The sequence below is a fragment of the Rhinatrema bivittatum genome, chromosome 3, assembly GCF_901001135.1.
Source record: "Rhinatrema bivittatum chromosome 3, aRhiBiv1.1, whole genome shotgun sequence".
Lineage (NCBI taxonomy): Eukaryota > Metazoa > Chordata > Amphibia > Gymnophiona > Rhinatrematidae > Rhinatrema > Rhinatrema bivittatum.
Genome location: NC_042617.1, coordinates 282,193,150 through 282,205,777, shown reverse-complemented (window position 1 = coordinate 282,205,777; position 12,628 = coordinate 282,193,150). Strand labels below are relative to the sequence as shown.

The 12,628-nt window shown below is 46.6% G+C and overlaps 1 protein-coding gene across 2 annotated transcripts in view; it reads right to left on the bottom strand.

The window, feature by feature from the left end:
• LOC115087527 (retinol dehydrogenase 16-like) overlaps positions 1-12,628 on the bottom strand; it is a 51,676-nt gene that overhangs the window by 28,968 nt on the left and 10,080 nt on the right. Inside the window, exon 1 of one of the 2 annotated variants that reach the window (XM_029594859.1) lies at positions 5,447-5,545. The exons of the other annotated variant lie outside the window; for it this stretch is intronic. The gene's annotated coding sequence lies outside the window, so the exon portion shown is untranslated. Of the gene's footprint in view, positions 1-5,446; positions 5,546-12,628 lie in introns of those variants that run through there. 2 annotated transcript variants of the gene reach the window in all.

Sequence of the window (12,628 nt, the reverse complement as noted above, 5' to 3'; positions counted from 1 at the left end):
GAGTCCCTGATGGAACTGACTGGGAGAATTGACCACCATATCCGAGACCGAACACAGGAGGCTAAGAGTCCACGAAAGTCCACTGTGGGGGCTAACCGTCCTAAACCTGTGCCTATTGCCTCCAGCCTGCCATCTGCTCCCTTAGAAGAGGAAGAGCCTATGCAACTAGGCTGAAGCCATTTAACTTCCAAGGAGAGACGTTTTTGCAAACGCATGGGGTTATGCCTGTACTGTGACCAATCAGGCCATGCCGTCCAAACCTGTCCCATCTGTCTGGGAAACTGATGGGCCTAGGATCTGCAGGAGGACTTCTCCTGGGCCTCACATCTCCTACTTCTCCATTATCCTTACCAGTACCTCTGCTCTGTGGAGGACTTGAATTTCAGACTCTCCCTCTCATTGACTCCGGAGCTGGAGGTAATTTTATCTTGAAGTGCTGAGTTGAACATCTACGGATTCCTACCACACCAATAGCTAAGCCATTGCTATTGCCCTCTATCCATGGAGAACCACATCCTGGAGAAATTTCATTGACTACCCAGGCCATTGGCCTGCGCACCGGAGCTTTACACTCAAGTCTAGAGGGCGTGAATAAAGTGGAGACATTCAAACACTGCACGGAGCGGCAGTAGCCACAGCAGCATTCAAACACTGCACGGAGCGGCAGTAGCCACAGAGGCGTTCACGGAGCGGGATGCCAGTGGCCAGTAGTTGGTGTTCCACCTTCACGGAGCGGAAGGATGGAGGGCTGCTATTTCCAAAAAAAAAACAAAACAAAAAAATAAAAACAGGGGTGGGTAAGAGTATGGGGCAAGGGGGTGGCCTGCTTGTTGCAGCGGTTGCTACCCCCAATTGAGCTGGATGTCACTTGGATGCAGATTCAAAGCTGCTCTCTAAATTGGGTGGAGGGGAATTAGGGCTGGAGGGTACTGGAAGCCAATAGTAACAGGTGGGAGAGAGAAAAAGGGAAAAAAAATGGATAAGTGCGTAGCTTGCTGGGCAGACTTGATGGGCCATTTGGTCTTCTTCTGCCGTCATTTCTATGTTTCTATGTTTCTATGTTAAATCCTTCTCATTTCTCGTATTGGAAAAGGCCATGCATCCGGTGGTACTTGGACTGCCTTGGCTTCAAGATCATATGCCATAATTTAATTGGGCCATTTTGGAACTGTCCCGGTGGGGACCTGACTGTCATGGCCGGTGCCTCGCGGAAGTTTCACCGCTCATTTGCATGCCCACTATACCATCGTTACCTGGTTTACCTCCACAATACGCCTCCTTCCAGGATGTTTTCTCAAAACAAGCAGCAGATGTACTTCCACCACACAGAGTATTCGACTGCGCCATAAATCTGAAGCCTAATTCAGAACCTCCCAGAGGAAGAGTTTTCCCTCTTTCAGTTGCTGAGACTCAAGCCATGTCCACCTACATACAAGAGAACTTGCAGAAGGGATTCATTAGACCTCCGAATCTCCTGCTGGTGCAGACTTCTTTTTCGTATGGAAGAAAGATGGCACCTTATGCCCCCGCATCGATTTCAGGGGTCTGAATGAGATTACCATCAAGGACAGGTACCCCCTGCCCTTAATTTCTGAACTGTTCGACAGGCTCCAAGGAGCCAAGATATTCTCCAAATTAGATCTTAAAGGAGCTTACAACTTGGTGAGTATTCGTGAAGGAGATGAATGGAAGATTGCTTTTAACACCCGCAATGGACACTTCAAATATCTCGTCATGCCCTTCGGTTTGAGTAACGCACCCGCAGTCTTTCAAAATATGATGAACAACATCTTACGGGACTTACTTTATCAATGCATAGTAGTATATCTCGATGATATATTGATCTTCTCCCAAGATCTGCAAACTCATCAGGAGGATGTCAAGAAAGTTTTAAGATGCCTGCGTGAGTACCACCTATACGCAAAGCTTGAAAAGTGTGTCTGTACCCTTCCTGGGATACATTGTTTCTAAGAACGGGTTTCAGATGGACCCCAAGAAATTAGAAAGTATCCGGGACTGGCCCCAACCTACAGCCCTGAAAGCACTGTGCCGCTTCTTGGGCTTCACCAATTACTATCGTTCCTTTATTAAAAACTACTCTTCATTGACCGTCCCTCTAACTGCTATGACCAAGAAGGGGGCCAACCCTGCCAATTGGTCTCCTGAAGCCATATCAGCCTTTCTGACGCTCAAAGAGGCTTTTCAAAAGAAGCCGTGCCTCTGCCATCCTGACCCACATCGTCCGTTCATCGAGGTCGATATATCAGATGTTGGTGTGGGAGTGGTTTTAAGCCAGTATAGCGAATCTAATGTGCTCCATCCTTGCTCCTTCTTCTCAAGGCGGTTTTCGTCTGCCGAAAGAAATTATGGAATCGGAGACAAAGAGTTACTAGCAATCAAGCTGGCTTTTGAAGAATGGCATCCTTGGCTGGAAGGCGCACACCAAATAGTAGTGTACACCGATCACAAAAATTTGGAGTACCTCAGACATGCTCAGCAACTCAATCACTGTCAAGCAAGATGGTCCCTGTTCTTTACAGATTTGACTTCCTTCTGAAGTATCGTCTGGGAGAGAAGAACACTCGGGCGGATGCCTTGTTACGATCCTTCTCCCCGCAGGATGTGCCAGACGAATCTAGTCACATCATTGACCCCGGAAGAGTGGTTCTTGCAGCCACTCATGCGGTACCCGCCGGGAAGACGGTGGTGGTCAGAAATCTAAGGAAGAAGCTGTTGAAGTGGGCGCATGATTCCCATCTGGCCGGCCATCTGGGTCAGAGTCGCACCCTAGCTATGTTACAGTGGTACTACTGGTGGTCAACCATGAAAAAGGACGTACACGCTTATGTGGGTTCCTGCGCTGTCTGTGCCAAGCAAAAACCACCAGCCGAATGTCCTTGGGGTCTGTTACAGCCTCTACCATTGCCGAATGAACCATGGACACATATAGCAACCGATTTTGTGGTAGACCTGCCATCATCCAACGGAAATAACACCATTTGGGTTACTGTTGCTGCTTCGCCAAAATGGCACATTTTGTAGCGTTACCAGGATTACCCTATGCTAAAGAGTTAGCAAAACTCTTTATTAAACACATCTTCCGCCTTCATGGGATGCCTAAGCATGTCCTATCCGACAGGGGAGTGCAATTTACTGCAAAGATTTGGAGAGCAATATCTCAAAAATTTAACATTGCCTTGGACTTAACCTCTGCCTACCATCCTCAGTCTAACGGTCAGACTGAGAGGATGAATAGAACGCTGAAACAATTTCTGCGATCCTATGTCAATTCCAGACAGAACAACTGGGCTGAATTACTGCCTTGGGCAGAATTTGCCATCAACTCGCACCCTGCTACCTCAACAAGGTCTTCTCCTTTCCAGCTCTTCTACAGAAAACAACCGCTGCCTCCTCTGCCAATTCCATTGTCAGTGGCCTCTCCTGCTGCCCAGTCCACCGCAGCAGAATTATTTCAACTGTGGAAACAAACATAGGAGCTTCTCCTCAAAGCAGGACAAAAGGCAAAAAAACACCTATGATGCTCATCATCAAAAGGCACCACAGTTTCAGCCTGGCGACAAAGTCTGGTTAAGTACCAAGTACCTTTGACTTAAACTTCCTTCAGCAAGATTTTCACCTTGCTATGTGGGACCCTTTGCCATCCTTCGGCGATTAGGGAATCTGACGTACAGTCTAAAACTGCCTCCATCTATGAAGATATACAACGCATTTTATGTATCTCTATTAAAGCCAGTGATACTCTCCGAATTCTCCAGAAAAACCCCCAGAATCTACTAGTCTGGATACTGAAGATGACATCGAATATTCCGTGGACGACATCCTTGATGTGTGTATAAGAGGCAAGACATGGGAATATCTCATCTCATGAGAGAACTATGGCCCCTAAGAGAACTCCTGGGAACCACTGGCCAACATTACAGATAAGGAGATGGTACGTCAATTCCACCTGGCATACCCACGAAAACCCAGACCACCTGGAAGAAGTCTTGGAGGGGGCCCTTTGAAAGGGGGTACTGTTGCGTCCATCAGTCGCAGACGGCTGTGACCACTCTGCCTTACCCCTTTTCTTCCCTTTTCCTTCTCCTTGGGCAAGGTGACTGCTTCCAGTGCCGAGTGCTGAGAGCCTCGACGTCTCCAGCTCAGCATGGGCGTCCCAGTCCGCCATGCTCATTCCCATGGCCTCCTAGAGTGCATGCACGCACATCTCCTATGCTCAAATACATGTCATGGCGGGCACCTTGGGAGCGTCCCCACCGCATGACGTCAATACCTCCGAGTATTTAAAGCTTCCCCTACGCTTCCACCTTTGAGTTAGCAAAGACTCCGGTTTAGCTACTCTGACCGCTCTAAGCTGCACGGTTACATGCTGCTCTACATTCCAGGGCCTCGCTCCATTAAGAAGCTCTAGGCACCCGCTCCTTGGGGTTATCTCGCTTCCATCCACCCTTCGGGGCCTCTACTAATTAGACAACCGCTCCTTGGGGGTCTCTCTCTCTTTATTCATTTCAGGATCTCCGGACTATCGGGTACTTGCTCCTCGAGGACCTACCAGTCTATGTATCCTGCACCACGGACCTTTGGTCCCATCATCTTCATTGCCAGGAAGACGCTTGAACTATGCTCCAGTGAGTACCTCTATGATCCGGTTCTCCAACTCCACCCACCAGGCTTGGCATATCCCACACCGCAGGGTCCTATCTACCTTGAATATCTGGGTGAGATTTCTACATCTGAGACTGTCAGAACATATTGGCACCTTCCCGGACTCCAGTGCCTTTCCTTCCTGCCTCATACCATCTATCTACAGCAGTTCAATAAAGCTTTCCACCAAGTGTCCGCTCTCTGCATTTAGCTTATTGCTGTGGTTCCCCATGAGGCCCCTCTCCGTGGGAGGAGCCATCTCCACTGCGACTAAGGGTCCACACAATGCCACAAACAGAACACTATGCCTGGCCGATTTTGGAGCAGCCTCGGGGGGAACGGGGAAAGCCATCGGGGCTCCCCTAGGGCTCGGCGCTTGCAAGGTGCACAAGTGTGCACCCCCTTGCATGTGCCAACCCTGGATTTTATAACATGCGCGCGCCTGCATGCCCATGTTATAAAATCGGGCATAGATATTAAAATCCAGCCCTATATATCTGGTAGTGGCCTACAAGGGAATGATCAAACTTTCAATAAGGTGTGGGGAATTCGTGAAGTGAAGTTAAAAGGCTGTTTTGGGTTTTTTTTTTTAGTGTGAAAGTGGCACCTGCCTATAAATTAAAGGATGAGCTAGGGGTGGGTGGGAGGGTTGGGAAATACAAAAACACTAACTTCTGTTTATTAGCTGCCTTACTGACTATTTAACACACAAACACACTAAATAATATACCCCAATAGTTTACTTCTCCCCAGTACTTTTAAAAATTTCCAAAGCAGAACTTACTGATTCCTTTCAGCCACCAGCAAGGCGATCGTCTCCTTTCAGTGCTCCCAAGAAAGATTGCTTAATGTTTTCTTAGTTAATGCTTAACTAACCTGGATGTGTCAACTGTTCAGAAAATTAAGTTATTTGCCTACACTGCAAAACTGAAAACTGGTTACTGGGACCTGATAAAAAGAAACGTTTAACAACTACGTTGAAAAGGCTTGTCAAAAATGACTAAAAAAGCACTTCTGGCCAAGACTTCATGGTCTACAGATACTCACTGTCCCACACTCCCTCACTGTCTCTCACACAGGCTCACTGTCTCTGGACACTCACCCTCTGTCTCTAATTCAGATTCGCTAACCCTGGACACTCACTCTCCCATACTTCCTCATTGTCTCTTACATGGACTCACTCACTCTCCCATAGTCCCTCTCTGTATCTCATGCAGTTTAACTGTCGCACATACTCTCTCTCGCACCCCTGTCTTTTTTGCGACATCAGTGGCACTGTGGAAGGTGTCACAGTCTTTCTCAGTACATCTTGTCACTTTTGAGAGTGCTCTCAGCCTTTAGTGCATGTTAGATTATATCAGTGGCTGCTATTGCCTGATAATGCACGCTCCTTGCTACCCCAACCCATGTGAAACATGTATATCAGCAAAAATTTTAAACATGAACATCTCACGGAGATCTATTTTCCCCTGCTTCTATTGTTGGTGCCAAATCGTGAGAGCACTGGAAGGGCTCCAACTCCATCCAAAGGTGAACCCCCCTCAAGGTCATGGCAAAGAGGTGCATTCCAGCCTGACAGTGACCAACACACAAGCGTTAGGTAATTAATCCATAGTGGGGTCCATTTTCTGATGCAGGGACTGTAAAATTGGGGAACACGTTGTATATTTTGCTTTTATTCAGTGCTTATAAGTATATTGTGAATGTGAAGAGAAGAATCAGAATAACAATAATAAGGATATCAACATGCTAATGTACAGGGAGATGTTGCCAGGGGAACTGCAAAGGCCAAACTAATTTAATTGGTTGGAATATATTGACACATCCATGACATCAATGTATTAATGCATGTCATGTGCAGAATCAACTTTCTCTGACCAATTCCTAGCTTAGTTGATTATTTATATTTAATTTATTGGCTGCTCATATGTATTCCATCGATCTTGGAACATTGCACATAAATATATATATAAGCTATAAATAAATAAAAATAAATAAATAAAAGCAATAAAAGGCCCAGCCACAGAATTCTGGAGAGTGGCCTGCAGGACTGAACTGAGGAGGGTGCGAGGCCCAGAATAAATCAGTCACAATGAGGCTCTGAAACACCCATGATTGGCTCCACCTCTAAAATGACAGTAAATTATACTGACACAATGAAGCTACTTTGTTGTTGCAAGGTCACTTAAAATGTGAGTCCTGGGGCTGTCACCCCTATTAATCCCCCATCCCCCGAAGGTAGTTCTGGCAGTCTGGGAGTGTGATTTAGAAAGGCAAGCAGCTTTCTGCATGGGCCAAGTCTGTGTACTGGAAGTAGCTGAGAGGCTGAGCAAGAGATGGCTCTTGCATTTAAATGACTGAGAGGGTGATTGTGAGAAGAAAACCTCCATCAGTATATAATGCAGATGCACAGTGAAAGAAAATTTGACTTTTTAAAAAAATCAGTTTTCCAGGCAATGAAGGAGGGCTGCCTGAGGTGTTAATCACCCTAAAATTGTATTTATACAAAGAAAAGTTATTAAAAAACACTTTCTTACTGAAATGTTATTTTGAAAGTAACACATTTACTCAGACCTGATTTTAACCTTAAAATAGTTAATCAAAGTAACAAAGTGACCAGCCCAGAGAAGCAGAGAAAACGTACTTTTATTTTGTTTTGCAGATAGGGAAACAGTTTTAGGTTGGGTAATCACGGAAGATAGGGCAGACTTGCGCAAGCATAACCGGAAGACATTACGTGGTCACAGACAGTATTTTTTAAATGTAGTTTGCATTAGGGAGGCAGATTTTCTCTGAGAGTCAAGAGGGAACTGCATCAGTGTCTGCCATCGTCTCGCCTGCCAGAAGCTTTGCAAGTTACATCTTGTCCTCAGTCAAGAAGGATTTCGAGCTCACGAAAAAGGGGCAGTCACAGTTCTGGCCAGAAACAATTTGTACAAATGAAGTTGTTTATAAAGGGTACTGAAAGTACTTACTGCATAGATTCCACATTTTATGAGGTTGCTTAAGATATAACATAATTGATCGTAATAAAATATCACATGATAGAAAATATGAATGCATAAGCCTTAGGAGTTTTTCTTGTATGTCTCTGAGAAAAACCTGTAAAAAAAAAAAAAAGGACAGCTGTTTACAATGTCTCAAAGCTATGTAGGTGAGGTTAGTGAATTGGGTTTATTAAGACAATCTTGCTTGTTTCTATTCCTACATTGTTCTACTATGTGTTTGTTGTAATGTTCTCCTCTGAAATCACAATAAATAGTCATTTTAAAAGAGGAGCTGTTAAGCTGGTAGTGTTAAGTACATTAAAAGAATTATAGTTTGCAAACCTGTGCACTAGACTCTTGTGAATTACCTGTAATACAACTAAAGAAACTGTTACAAAGGAAAGCGGAGTTCTTAAAGTGTAAAAGCCTTGTTATAATTGAACGTCCTTACCTTTGTTAACAACTGCTCGCATTCTTCCAGCCGGATCCCAGGGGTGTAGGGTGACTGCCTAAACCGGTGGTGCAGCAGGATATGTGCTGCTGCCATGTGACTCAAGAACACGTAACGTTCCTCTCAGGGGACGAGTACTTCCTGCCAAGGGAGAGAAAGCTGCACAAGAACCACCCCCACTTGCACCGCTAAGCTGGAACCCCAGCCCTTGCACCCCTGGACTGGAACAACCAACAGTGTGCATCCGGCAACTTAACACCTCGTGTCCCTCACACCCAAGGACAACCTCCCCTCCTTCCAATAAACACCGAGACACCTTAACCAAAACCAAGGTTTATTCTTTCAAGCACAACAAGACATCCAGAGGTATAAAGTATAAAGTAACCAATAATCTTACACGGAAGCAGCTCTCACCACCGAGGAGACTTTTCTTTCCTGCTAAGCATTTCCTTTTCCATCATTATTCACTCGTTATTTATCCAGTCTTGCCCCTCATCAAGCCATACTGTGCAAGATGTTCGGGGCTGGGACAGCCGTAGGGTGCAGCTCCCACCATTTGATATTTACTATTCCACCAGTCCCCAGGCCAGCCGGACCTCGGCCTGCCCCGGATCCCAGCCTTGGGGTTATTTATTCTTACCTTGTATAGAGCTTTCCTACTTGGGGGCTATTCACAATGTACTAAACGTTAATGCCCACCACCATCCCAGATGCCCCCCTCTATTGGCACCTGGGTGCCCCTTGTAGTCTTCCTTTTGGCAGGTGAGCTGGCACCCACCAGAGGAGGGAGCAGTAATCCCTTACTAGGGCCCCTCAACCCCTTTTTAGGATTCTATTTGGGCCTCTATTGCTGTTTGAATGTTTAAATTAAAAATGTTCCCTATTCCCGATAGCTGGACCCCATCCTTTCTGAATAGACCTTTACATTGAACTGTCAACTCCGCATTTTCAATTCCACATCCTTCTAGTTCCTTTACATATAAACCCAGCTATCTATTCATATTCTTTCTATTCTTTTCTATTCCTCGTCTGGTCCTGGCTCCTTTCCATACCAATCTAGGGATGATCTGAGAGAAGCCGATTATCACGCTCTGCCACTTTGCTCTAATTAATGTCAAATCTCTTCTTATTACTATAATCTGATTAACCCCTTTTTGTGCCATCAAATCACTATCCCTCAGGTGTATAATGAATATATCATGCTTAGGGTGTGTCCTGGCCTCCTGCCATAGCCTGGGAAACAGCTGATCCCATTTCATACCTCTTTAACCCAACCATCTAATGATTGCCTTTTCTCTGGGAATGTCCAATGTACTTTCATCTGCCTCTTTGCTGCTCTCTTTCTTGCCCAATGTACAAATGAGTGCCCTACAATCTACATAATCTTTGGCCAATATTCATTTGCCACCCTTTTTCCTTGATGGTAGTGAGGGCCAGGGTGTGACAGTTTAATGGGGGGTTCCTCCCCTCTGTGACTCATGGGGATGAGATAACTATTAGCTGAGGACGCTGCCATTATAATGAAGGAAAATTGCTGACATGAGAACTCTTGATTGCTAAAAACCAATTTCAAGCTGGTCGCCATATTTAATGTGTCGGGTACAAACAATATGGCTGCCGGAAATGGCCGCAGGCAGACTTCTCAAAATGGCCACCGGAGGTCATCTCAGAACTGCCCACTGATCCCGGCGGTGAAAGCACAAGGTTCCTGCTCAAGATGGCCGCCAGCAATGAGGATTGGGGGGGCGGGGGGCAGATGCATCTCGAGTTGGGTGGGGTGTCGAATAGGTGGCTTGTGCTGGGAATGTATCCATTGGGGTTCAATCAGCGAGAGGTTCTCATGCACCAGGAGGCCCACAGTGTACTCAGGTAGGGGAATCCAGAGGCAAAGTAATTTACTCTAAGTCTTTTTGCTGACTATCCAGGAATTTACTAACCAAGCTATTTTCTTCCCCCGACATTTGAACCAATGTCCACTACTCAGTGGGCACGCAGAAGTGATGCTACAATTGTGTAAAGAGCATGCCAGATTATGGGGCTGGTGGTTTGCCGCCGTTTAAATACCTTTTCCTACTGCTTCACTACCATCCCACAATTTCTTGACCTGTTTGCACAGCATCTGACTGCTGCGTTCTTGGTGCTCAATCACCACCGGCGCCGACTGTGTAACTTTGTCTCTGGGAACTTTGGGCTTCCATCCCTCCCAGCCTTTCCCGCCGCCGTTACTGATATTTCTGCACCCCCCCCCCCCCCCACACACACACACCCCCACCTTTATAGCTTTCTGGACTCACCCGCCCCCCATCATTATCTTCCCAACCAGATCTGCCCAGGCCAGCCCCCCTCCTCGAGTTTGCTCCGGTGGAAAAGGACACTGAGCCCGCGTTTGGCCGTGCGTTTTCGACGCACTATTTTTATCCCTTATACAATAAAGGGTAATAGCCTGTCAAAAATGTGTGGCCAACCCCCCCCCCCCCCCCCCCCCCGAAACTAATAGCGCCATCAACATGCAAATGCATGTTGATGTTGATGCGTTGACGTTGATGGCCATCAACATGCAAATGCATGTTGATGGCCCTATTAGGTATTCCCGCGCGATACAGAAAGTAAAATGTGCAGCCAAGCCGCACATTTTAATTTCTGCCGACACTGGGAAAGTGCACAGAAAAGCAGAAAAAACTGCTTTTCTGTACACCCTCTGACTTAATATCATAGCAATATTAAATTGGAGGCCCCAAAAATAAAAAAAAATTTAAAAATGTGCCCAAGGCCCGCGGGTCGGAAGACGGACGGTCAATTATGCCGGCGTCCATTTTCCGAGCCCGTGGCTGTCAGCGGGCTCGAGAACCGATGCCGGAAAAATTGAGTGTCGGCTGTCAAACCCGCTGACAGCCGCCACTCCTGTCAAAAAGGAGGCACTAGGGACACGCTAGTCTCCCTAGCGCCTCTTTTTACCACGGGCCCTCATTTAAATACTTGATCGCGCGCCCAGGAGAGTGGCCTGGAGGTGCGTTGGGAGAGCAGGCGCTCGCCTCAGAGCGCCGGCTCTCCCACAGGATTTACTGTATCGGCCCGATTTTTCTTCCACCCCAAGGGTCCCAACAGCTAGCAGTTGAGACCCCTATGCCTAATACGCATTAGGGCACGAAGACCGAGAAGCAGCAGCTGCATTATGCACCACTGGACACTAAGGGGCAACCGTGGTTAGTTGGTGCGACAGTCTAAACACTTATTATGGCTGTATAGCTACTATACATACTGCAGGGGCACAGAAGGCAAGAAAATATTGCTTTGCAGAATGCTTTTTCCCCCCAGTGTTACTTATCTCCGTGCTGTGGAAGGAGGGCACAGATATCCAGCTTCTGTGTCAAGAACTCCTGGCACCCCTTTTCCTTATCACCTGGGCTCCTCGTTTCTGTGAGGGGCAGGAGACAGGAGGGGGGAAGACCTCCCAGGAGCCTGTAACTGGCTCCAAGCACAATTCTCTGCTACTCTCTCTGCCGCTGCTATTCAAACAAATGCTGTTCTTCCTCTTCTGCTTATCTTTCTGTTTCCAGGCAATCATGATGCAGCCCTATTCCTCTTCTCAGCCCTCTCCTTCTCTCAGTAAAAAGAACACAATCAGGGCTTCCCAAACCTGTCCTGGGGACCACACAGCCAGTCCGGTTTTCAGGATATCCACAATGAATACGCATGAGACACATTTGCATATACCGAGCCTCCGTGGTATGCAAATGTATCTCATGCATATTCATTGTGGATATCCTGAAAACCTGACTGGCTGTGTGGTCCCCAGGACAGATTTGGGAAGCCCTGAATCGCTAGCAGCCCCTGTTTTCAGGCAATCCAGCCCTATTGGTCCAGTGTGCTACCTGTATCAGTTCTGTCCTGTTAACATCAGGGAAAGTAGGAGAAGGCTGTTCCCTTCAGTCTCCTTTACTGCCAGCCAGTTGTGAATGCCTCACTTTCAGACTGATGCAATAAAATGGGCACAAAACAACACGGGCGCTCATAATGAGCGTCCTTTCCCCAATGCGCACGCATCCACATCCCCCTGTGCTCCCAATGCAATAGTCTAATGAGAAGAGAAACTGAAGCAGCAGCAAAAAGGGCCCACTAGGGAGAAATGTGCATTTCTGGCACTCAAACGTTTTATTGCATCTGGTCCACGGACATCCAACTTGTACATTCCTTGCAAAAGTGCATCGCTTACATGAAGTTACGGAAATCTGCAATACCTGTTTACCAAAAGTGAAGGAACCATCCATGGTTTTTTAAGGTCCTTTGGCTAATCATCATGCTCTGTGCCACTAATCTATTTCCCCAAATAACTAAATCTTATGCTAATTTCTCTGAACAACCCTATCCCTCAAGGGGTACATTTATCGCAACACAGAGGACCACAATTTTTATGTTTCTCATAAGCCCTTGAGCGCGAGCAAACTTCAATTCCAGAGCTGGAGTTAGTTTTCCAGCATAAAAAATTGTGCAATGGGTGCCCAGCCTTTGGGCACACTTTTCTGCATCG